The sequence below is a fragment of the Urocitellus parryii genome, chromosome 3 (genome assembly GCF_045843805.1).
Source record: "Urocitellus parryii isolate mUroPar1 chromosome 3, mUroPar1.hap1, whole genome shotgun sequence".
Lineage (NCBI taxonomy): Eukaryota > Metazoa > Chordata > Mammalia > Rodentia > Sciuridae > Urocitellus > Urocitellus parryii.
The window spans coordinates 213,499,730-213,509,119 of NC_135533.1; the positions used below are offsets into that span (position 1 = coordinate 213,499,730).

General features: G+C 38.5%; 1 pseudogene; it reads right to left on the reverse strand.

Moving 5' to 3' along the window:
• Positions 1–534: 534 nt before the first annotated feature.
• On the reverse strand, positions 535–8,865 carry LOC144253919 (olfactory receptor 7E24-like; annotated as a pseudogene).
• Positions 8,866–9,390: the final 525 nt, after the last annotated feature.

Consider the following 9,390-nt stretch of genomic DNA (forward strand, 5'->3'; position numbering starts at 1 on the left):
ATGGCAAGGCAGGAAGCCAGAAAGTGAGGAGGAGCCAATAGTATTTTTTTATAGGAAACCTGAAATATGATGCCACTTACCACATCTCACAGGGATGTCCTGAACAACGACATATATTTAAAACAAGCTTTATTTCTTCAGCACATTTTGAAATGTTACAAACGTTGACAAATCTCAACATACATTTTTCCCCCTGTTACAATCACTCAGTGTTCACTCAAGAAACAGAAGTAAATCAAGTTATTATAATGGAGTGAATTGCATATGGGCAATAAGCTGGATAGTCACTACAGGACAAAGGCAAAGAGTAGACACTGAGTCACAGAGACAGTAACTGAAGGAGCCTGTCAATCACTGAGGGCTCAGGAGTGGGAAGGGAGTGAGCACACCTTGTAACTCCAGCCTCATAACCCTCTGAAATGTGATGAGGTGTCAAAGCCAACAATCTGAAAAACGATATGCCCATGAGGTAGAATTCCTAGGTCTAGGTGTTACTACTCATGGATTCTCCCACATACACTCCAAGGGAGCAGCTCAGGTCCTGACATAGACTTTTCCACTGTGGAACCTCCTTAGGGCATTTTTAATGTCCCTGTTCCTCAGGCTGTAGATGAAGGGATTCAACATGGGGGTGACAATGGTGTACATCACTGAGGAGGCCACACCCTTTCTGGGAGAATGTCAAACAGCTGACCCAAGGTATACCCCAACACTAGTTCCATAAAATAAGACAACAACTGAGAGGTGAGACCCACAGGTGGAGAAGGCTTTGTACTTCCCCCCTGAGGATGGGATTCGCAGAATGGAGGAAACAATTTTGTAGTAGGAGAAGAGTATTACTGAGATAGGGAAAAAAACAAATATGGCACCAACCAAACATGTGACTAGGTTTTTGATGAAGGGTTCAGAACAGTCAAGATTAAGGATTTGAGCAGGTTCACAGCAGAAATTATAAATTTCCACATTCTTGAAGTAAGCAAACTGTAAGACAATGAAATTATGCAACTGGGAGTCCAAAAGGCTAAGTAAAAAAGACACAAAAAATCAAGAAGCCACAGAGGCGAGGGTTCATGATTACTGGATAATGCAGGGGGTGACACATAGCCACAAAACAGTCATAGGCCATTACAGTCAGAAGCAGATCATCCATACATCCAAAAATGATGAGGCAAGACATCTGTTTCAGACAGCCCACGTAAGAGATGGCTCTCCTGTGAGTTTGGATGTCCACAATCATCTTTGGGACCCTTGTGGAGATGAAGCCGATGTCAGCCAAGGACAGGTTGGAGAGGAAGAAGTACATGGGGGTGTGGAGGTGGGGGTCAGAGCTGACAGCCAGGATGATGAGCAGGTTCCCAAGCACTGTGACCAGGTACATGGCCAGGAACAGTCCAAAGAGGACAGGCTGCAGGTCTGGATCTTCTGAGAGTCCTATGAGATGGAATTCTGATATCTGTGTTAAATTTTGTGATTCCGTATTGCTTGGGCAACTTTTGCAAAAAGAAAAATAAAAGTAAAATTGTTGGGGAAAAAAAGAAGTAAATTAACAGGCACTCAGTACTCCATATATATATTTTGAACTCACACATTCACAATTTAAGTGTTCACACTTCAGTTCTGTAAACCCTCAGTAATGTTTCTCAGTTGGGACAAACCCAAACTTTCAACTATTCCTATTCATGGTTTCTGTGTTATTCACTTTCTTTTTTGCACACCTACTTTGGAGAGACTTAAGTTGAACCCTGAAAACCAAGAACATCAGTGATAACAACTCCAAGCTCACCTTGCAATATGACCTATTCTTTTGAGAAAAAAAAATAGAGAAAAAGTAAGAGTTCCCACTTCCAGAAAAACAAACCAAAACCAACATCACTATAAAGTAATTTAAGAAGCATTGAAATTTACATTATTCTTACCTTAAACCAAAGTGCAGTATCTATGTACTTGAAAAGCACATTATTACAAAATCTACAAGAGTTAGGACTGCATTATTATAATGCTATTAGAATTGACAGTTGGAAATCAGAATACATAGTTATGTGCCAATAACTCCCAGAAAGTTTTCTTCCTTGTTAGGTTCTGATTTCCTTCATTTATTCAAGTGCTCACTCAAGTTTTGATAGTCTTTTAAGAAGTATTTACTATAAAAGTCTTATCTCTGATGGTAATGAACTTCAACTTTACATATATAGTGTTTGGTTAAATGACATAATCATTTTTTTAGGGAGAGAGAGAGAGAATTTTAATATTTATTTTTTAGTTCTTGGCAGACACAACATCTTTGTTTGTATGTGGTGCTGGGGATCGAACCCTGGCCGCACGCATGCCAGGTGAGCGTGCTACCACTTGAGCCACATCCCCAGCCCCAAATGAGCATAATCTTATGATGTTTCTGACCAAATGTGATCTTAGTGTGGCACTGCACCAGTCAAGAATCAAAAAGTAATGAAATTTGAAGAAACACTTTTTTAATTATTGTATTTCTTCTTAATTTTATTTTAAATTTTAGTTTATCTTTGTTAACTTCCTATAAAATCAGTAGTACATCTGATATTAAGACCACTCAAGGCTTTTTATACTTTTGAAATGCACTATCTTATATCAACACCCGGATTTCAACCTCTCTGTGAAGTGCATACCTCTACTTCAGATGGGTTAGAAGACACACAGCATGACCCAAGGGAAGAACATCATTTAATTTGTCTATTTATTCTTAAAATAATTCTTTCAAAATTCCGTGCCTTTTCCCTTATTAAACAAATTAGAATTCCCCCAAACAATGTGAGTGGAGGATAATTGAATTCCAAGCACAGATATATACTAGCTTTTACTATTAATCACCTACAGTGGTTACCCGCCCCCAAATTATCAGTCATTATACAATACATACCCTTATTCTTAATATGTACCATCAAAAATACTCCTGAATTCCCCATAAAAAGGGAGGAGAGGTAGGTGGAATAGGAGAAGGGGGTTGAAGGGGAGGGAGGGATGAGAGGAAAGGGAAGAACAGTGGAATGAACCTGACCAAACTTTCTTATGTCCATACATGAATATACCACTGTGAAGTTCACCTTGATGTATATCCATATTGCATGAAATTTCAAAAGAAAAAACTATAAGCAATTGTAAGAAGAACCAATATTTGAAGGAGAATTATAGGAAGGGAAGGGGAGAGAAGGGGAAGTATTGGAACAAGCTATATCCTGTGCTTGTGTAACTACATCAAAATGAACCCCCACATTATACAACTGTGAATAAAATCTTAGTCTATTCCTCAGAAATATTCTTGTCTTTTCCTCTTTAAAATTTATTATCATATTTTTCAATCCATGTCAGTTTAATTTTATATGTGTTTTAAAGTAAGGTTTGAAGTTCATTTTTTCCTACACATCTATTCAATTGTTCCAGAAGCATTAAATGCGAAGAAAAAAAGTCTTTTCTCCATTGAATTTTCTTGGTACCATCACTGAAAATGAATTGATCATACCTGTCTTGGTCTATTTTTTTAAATTCCTGACTTCCATCTAGTAACAATTCTTCCAAGATAAATCAAAGAGAAATTTCATCCTGCATGGGTGATAATATTCCCATTTGGCTCCAATATGAGGGACCTTGCCATGAGGTGGGAGGTAGAGAGTCAACACTCAGTCCCTCATCACTGACCTGCTACTATATGAAGAAAGAGGGTAACTTTCTCCACACCTCTTTTCTCGGTATGAAGAATAATACTCATCTCCAAAACACTCATGCTACATATCTAAGTTTGGAAACTAATACGTAATTAATCATCATGGGTTCTGTTCAAAAATGAAGAATTCAACAATTAAACAGTGAATATGTGGGTAAATACAACTATCAAAGTTACTGAATCTTTGGAATGATGCAAAACTCCAATATAGGTCTCACCCCAAGACTTAAGGCTCACCTGGCCACTAATATTTATGCATATATTTTTTCTTATTTCATTGCATGAAAAATCTCTGCCAGGATATTTTTATTGGTGCATTACAGTTGTACATATTTATGGGATTTGTTGTTGCATATATGTACATGCTCACAGAATAAATTTGCCCAATAAATGTCAATGCACCTAAATGGAATCATAGGGCCCAAGTGACCATGGCACAGACACAGACAATAGCTATTGTGACCTGTCTCTAGTTCTGTGGCACATTCTTAAAAGAGATGAGAGTGCAGGAAGGTAAATACAAGAACACTGGATCCACACTGAGTAGGCCAAGTACTGTGGACCAGAAAAGGTCTCTTTAATATTTAACAGAGACTTTTCTGTTTTTATGTCCCCTTTTGTGCTAAACAAGGTATAGGTTCTGGGGAAATGGAAATCAGATCAATCATTCCTCTATAGATGTTAGCATATAGTTACACACACAAAAAAGTCTTCATACAAAAATAGGAAATCTGTACCATCAGGTCACAGAATCTTTTACTTAAGTGGTGTGATGACTTAACCTTATCATTACTACCAATAATAACATGCAAGTTTTCTTTTTCCCAATTGTATGCATTCAGCACATATTAAACACACAGGGAGCATCAATTATCTGCTTAATCCTTACTCAACACAGTTGTCTCAACTATAAATAAACTGAGAGTCTTACAACCTTCTTTTTCATGGAAATAGTTTAAGCAACAGGATGTAAAATTAAATTCCCAGGCTCTGGATAACATGGACTTATCTTTTTCATTGTTTCACGACCATCTGGAAGTTTTTAGCAGAGGTACAGAGGTCTTCATCAGAGGCCCACATCTGGTACCTATTTCAACTCTTTCCAATTTCCTGAGTAATAATGAAGCCAACACCTGACTCAAAGACTCCTTTATAGGTTAAGTGGTCTGACTTTAAGAATGCGGGAAGATGTGGACAGCTGCAAGGTCATCCTGGAGTGGGAAAGAGAGCAGTCTGTGCTGAATGATGATGTGTCTTTTCTTTCTATGATCTTTTCCTATGATCTTGGCCATTGTTCCCATAATCACTGCTTCTGGTGACACCTGATGATCTGTTTTGTGACTTACCAGATACCCCCAAATGTAAGTGCACCCTGAGGGGCAGGTCTCATGCTGGAGTAACAGGTAAGTCAAATGGTGGTTGACTTAAGGGCACAAACTGTGAGGATTCTCCTTCCCAGAGTCCCTGTACCTTAACCAGACAGCTCAATTCCAACATAAACTCAGAGTTTACCAGCTAAAAGCCTAGCATGAGTTTCATAAAAATTCTGTTCTCTTATTTTCTCTGTAAATGAACAAAATTTGTTTCTAACCTGAGAAAGAGTATGCAGGAAAACTGAAATAATCTACATAGAATGTATAGCCCAGAGCCTGGCACTCAGGAAGCTATGAATAATGAGTCATGCTATTGTGAACTCTATCTTCATCCTCCTCATCACCTTCATAAGCCTTTTGGAGAAGTAAGGAAACAGTTTAATGGGAGCTATCTTCTGCTATTGTGGAAGAGATGTTTATGGTAAATAGAACAAGTTTGGGAGGAAAATAAAACTTTGAGATTTCTAGGACGTTTAACACAACTGAGAACATAAACTTTACAGTCCTCACACCTAAAATTTTATTTACATACATGACAATAGTGGAATGTGATTTTGCATATCATTATTCTCCTATCTGGCTACTCAAAATGAACGTTTGCTGTGATAATGAGGAAACAATTCTTTGGACAGACCTTTCTCCATCCTTTATCTCCTCCAGCACTTACTGCATCTCTGATGGATCATGGCAGAACCATGAAGATCTAAAGTTCATCTATTCTCTGATACCCATTGAAGGCTCCAGCTCCATCCACAGGATTGATGCCAGTGCAGTTTCACATAGGATTTCTCTGATGCCACCAATCATGGGAGGAGGCACTTGGAACCATGAAGCTGAAGGGCTGAAGGCACAGGCTCATTATTGATGATTATATAATGTTGAGGCCCAATGCACAGAGCTGATTATTAGCCAAATTGGTCCAGTTTGTCACTAACATTAAGGACTTTCTCATAGTAATGGGAAGATAGAAGGGAATATGTCCACAGAAGCTTGGAGGCTCTTGTTTCACACAGGAGGAAGCTCGTCTTTAAAAAAAATTAATTATTATTTTTAGGTTGTTATTTCTGGTTTTACTATGGTAATATTAAAATTCCCAAACAATTTACAACTTTCACTATCGTCTTGCACATGTAAAGTGGTATGAATTACCATCATGCTGTGGTGCATTCCTCATCAACACCCATCTCCAGAAATTTCTCATCTTCCCAAACAGAAACATTCTACCTATTGGAAAAAATTTCCCATTCACTGGGCGTGGAAGCACATGCCTATAATCCCAGCAGCTGGGGAGGCTGAGGCAGGAGGATTTCAGTTCAAAGCCAGCTTCAGCAATTTAGGGAGGCCCTATCTCCAAATAAAATATAAAAGGGGCTGGGGATGTGGCTCTGTGGTTAAGTATCCCTGGGTTTAATCCCTGGAACCAAAAAATAATAATAAAATTCCCCATTCATCTGTCCCCAAATTAGCTACAACTGTTCTACTATAAAACAAAATGATAAATTAAAATCATTATACCATATACAAAAAATAATGTGACCACAGAGACAAGATATCAAGGTATAGATGTTTAGTTTTGCTGTCTTTCCTACCCTACAATTAAATTGTTTTCTCAGGTCATTAGAGTGGGCTAATGGGGCACAATTTCATTTGTAATCCTGTTGGTAAAAATAATAAATTATTACTCATCTGAAATAGGATTAATATCCAGAATATATCAAAACTGAAAATGTTAACAATAAAAATAAATAAACCTATAAAAATGGGCAAATGACCTAAACAGACATTTCTCAAAAGGAATACAAATGGCCAATGAATATGCGAGGAATGCCCAACATCTTTGGCCATCAAGAAAATGTAAATTGAAATTGAAACATAATTACACCTTAGAATGGTTATTATAAAAAGCAATGAAACAAGAAAAAAAGTAACAAATGCTGGCAAGGATATGGGTAAGAAGCCGTTATGCATCATTGGTGGAATTGTAAACTAGTACAGCCATCACAGAAAACAGTACAGAGTTTCTCATAAGACTAAAAATGGAACTATCAAACCATACAGCTGTATTACTAGTGGGTGTGTGTCCACAGGCAATGAGGTCAGAGACACCTGCACACCTGTGTTCATTCTGGCAATGTTCATAGCAGCTAATGCTGGACAGCCTACACATCCACAACCACAGATGAATGGATGGAGAAAACATGGTCTTTGTTGTTGTTATTATTATTATTATTATTAGTAGTAGTAGTAGTAGTAGTATTCAGCCACACACACACACACACACACACACACACACACACACACACAAAATGAAATTTTGTCATTTGTAGGAAATGGGTGAAATGGGAAGTTATCACACTAACAGAAATAAGTCATATACACAAAGACAAGCCTCGTCTGTTTTCTGTCATCTGTGGAAACTGAAAAAATGACCTAAAAGAAGAGGGAATATCAGGGACTGGACTAATGACCAGGGGGGGAAGGGGGGGAAGGGAGAATGGAGAAGGTTAGAAAGGAAGGTGGATCCACACACAACATATGGATGTGTGGAAAAGTCACAGGGAAACCCATCAATATGCGCAATCAACACAAGTTCATCAAAAAGCATGTGTGTGTGTATATTTACATAAACACATACACATATATGTATGTGTATAAGTAGACATTAATATGTATGTATGTATACATACACACATATTTCTACCTTTAGTTATAATTACAGTTATAGCTCTAATTGGATCTAAATGTCCCCCAAAGGTTTTGTCCCCAAAGGTGATGCTGTGGAAGGTGGTGAAGAATTTAGGAGGTGGAACCTAGTTGAAGGAAGTAGGTCACTGGGAGTGAGTTGTATTTGAAGAGCATAAGATATTCTTGGTCACTTTCTCTCTTCTCTCTCTCTCTCTCTCTCTCTCTCTCTCTCTCTCTCTCTCTCTCCCTCCCTCTCTCTCTCCAGCTGATAAAATGTCAGCAACTCCACACACACACACACACACACACACACACACACACACACACACCACCCTGTCTGCCATGTTCTGCCTCACCATCAGCCCCAAACAGCAGCACAAAGAGACCATGAATTGTAACCTCTGAAACATGAGACACAATAAATCTTTCTTCATTTTACATAGTTTTCCTCAGGAGTTTTGTCACAGTGGTAGAAGGCTGACTAACACACAGTGCTAAGAGCCCATTTGCTTCTTTTTTTCAACAGTTTTCTTTTAAATCGATATCCAAGTAATTCCCCTATGGTGTATATATACCAAATTTTGTTTATCCATTTGAAGAGATGCTAACATACAACAAGTGGGGAGGGAAGAATAGAAGTTCAGTGGATTAGACAAAGGGAAATAAGGGGTAGGTAGAGGGATGGGAATAACATACAGTGGAGTGGAATCAGACGTAACTTTCCTATGTTCACATATGAATATACCATCAGTGAAACTCCACATCATGTACAAGCACAAGAATGGAATCCTAATTAGAATAAATTCTACTCCATGTATGTATAATATGTCAAAATACACTCTACTGTCATGAATATCTAAAAAGAACAAATAACAAAAGCTATCTGAGCAATATAGAATCACAAGATAGAAACATGGATGTAATACTTCCATCTTCTAGGTCTCTAAAAGATCACAAAATTTAGCCCATCTTCTTCAAACTTTTCCTGGCCATGTACCTAGTTGCAGTGCTTGGAAACCTGCTCATCATCTTGGCAGTCAGCTCTGACTCCCACCTCCACACGCCCATTTACTTCTTCCTCTCTAACCTGTCCTTGGCTGATATCAGTTTCACCATGGTCCCAAAGATGACTGTGAACATCCAAACTCACAACAGACTTATCTCCTTTGTAAGCTGCCTGACATAGATGTCCTCTGCCTGACTCAGATGTCCTCTGCCTGACTCAGATGTCCCTGTTTATTATTTTTGGAGGTATGGATGGTATGCTTCTGACTGTGATGGCTTATGACCGTTTTGGGGTCCTCTGTCTCCCCCTGCATAACCCAGTAATCATGCACCCTCTCCTCTGTGGCTTCTTAATATTAATGTCCTTTGTGGTTAACCTTTTGGACTGCCACCTGCACAGTTTGATCATGTTAAATTTTCCCTACTTCAAGGATGTGGAAATTGCTAATTTCTTCTGTGACCCTTCTCAGCTCCTCAATCTGGCCTGTTCTGATACTTTCACCAGTAATAAAATCATGTGTTTTCTTGCTGCCATTTTTGGAGTTTAGCCCATCTCAGGGATCCTTTTCTCTTACTGTAAAATTGTTCCCTCCATTCTGAGAATCCCATCCTCAGGGGGGAGGTACAAAGCCTTCT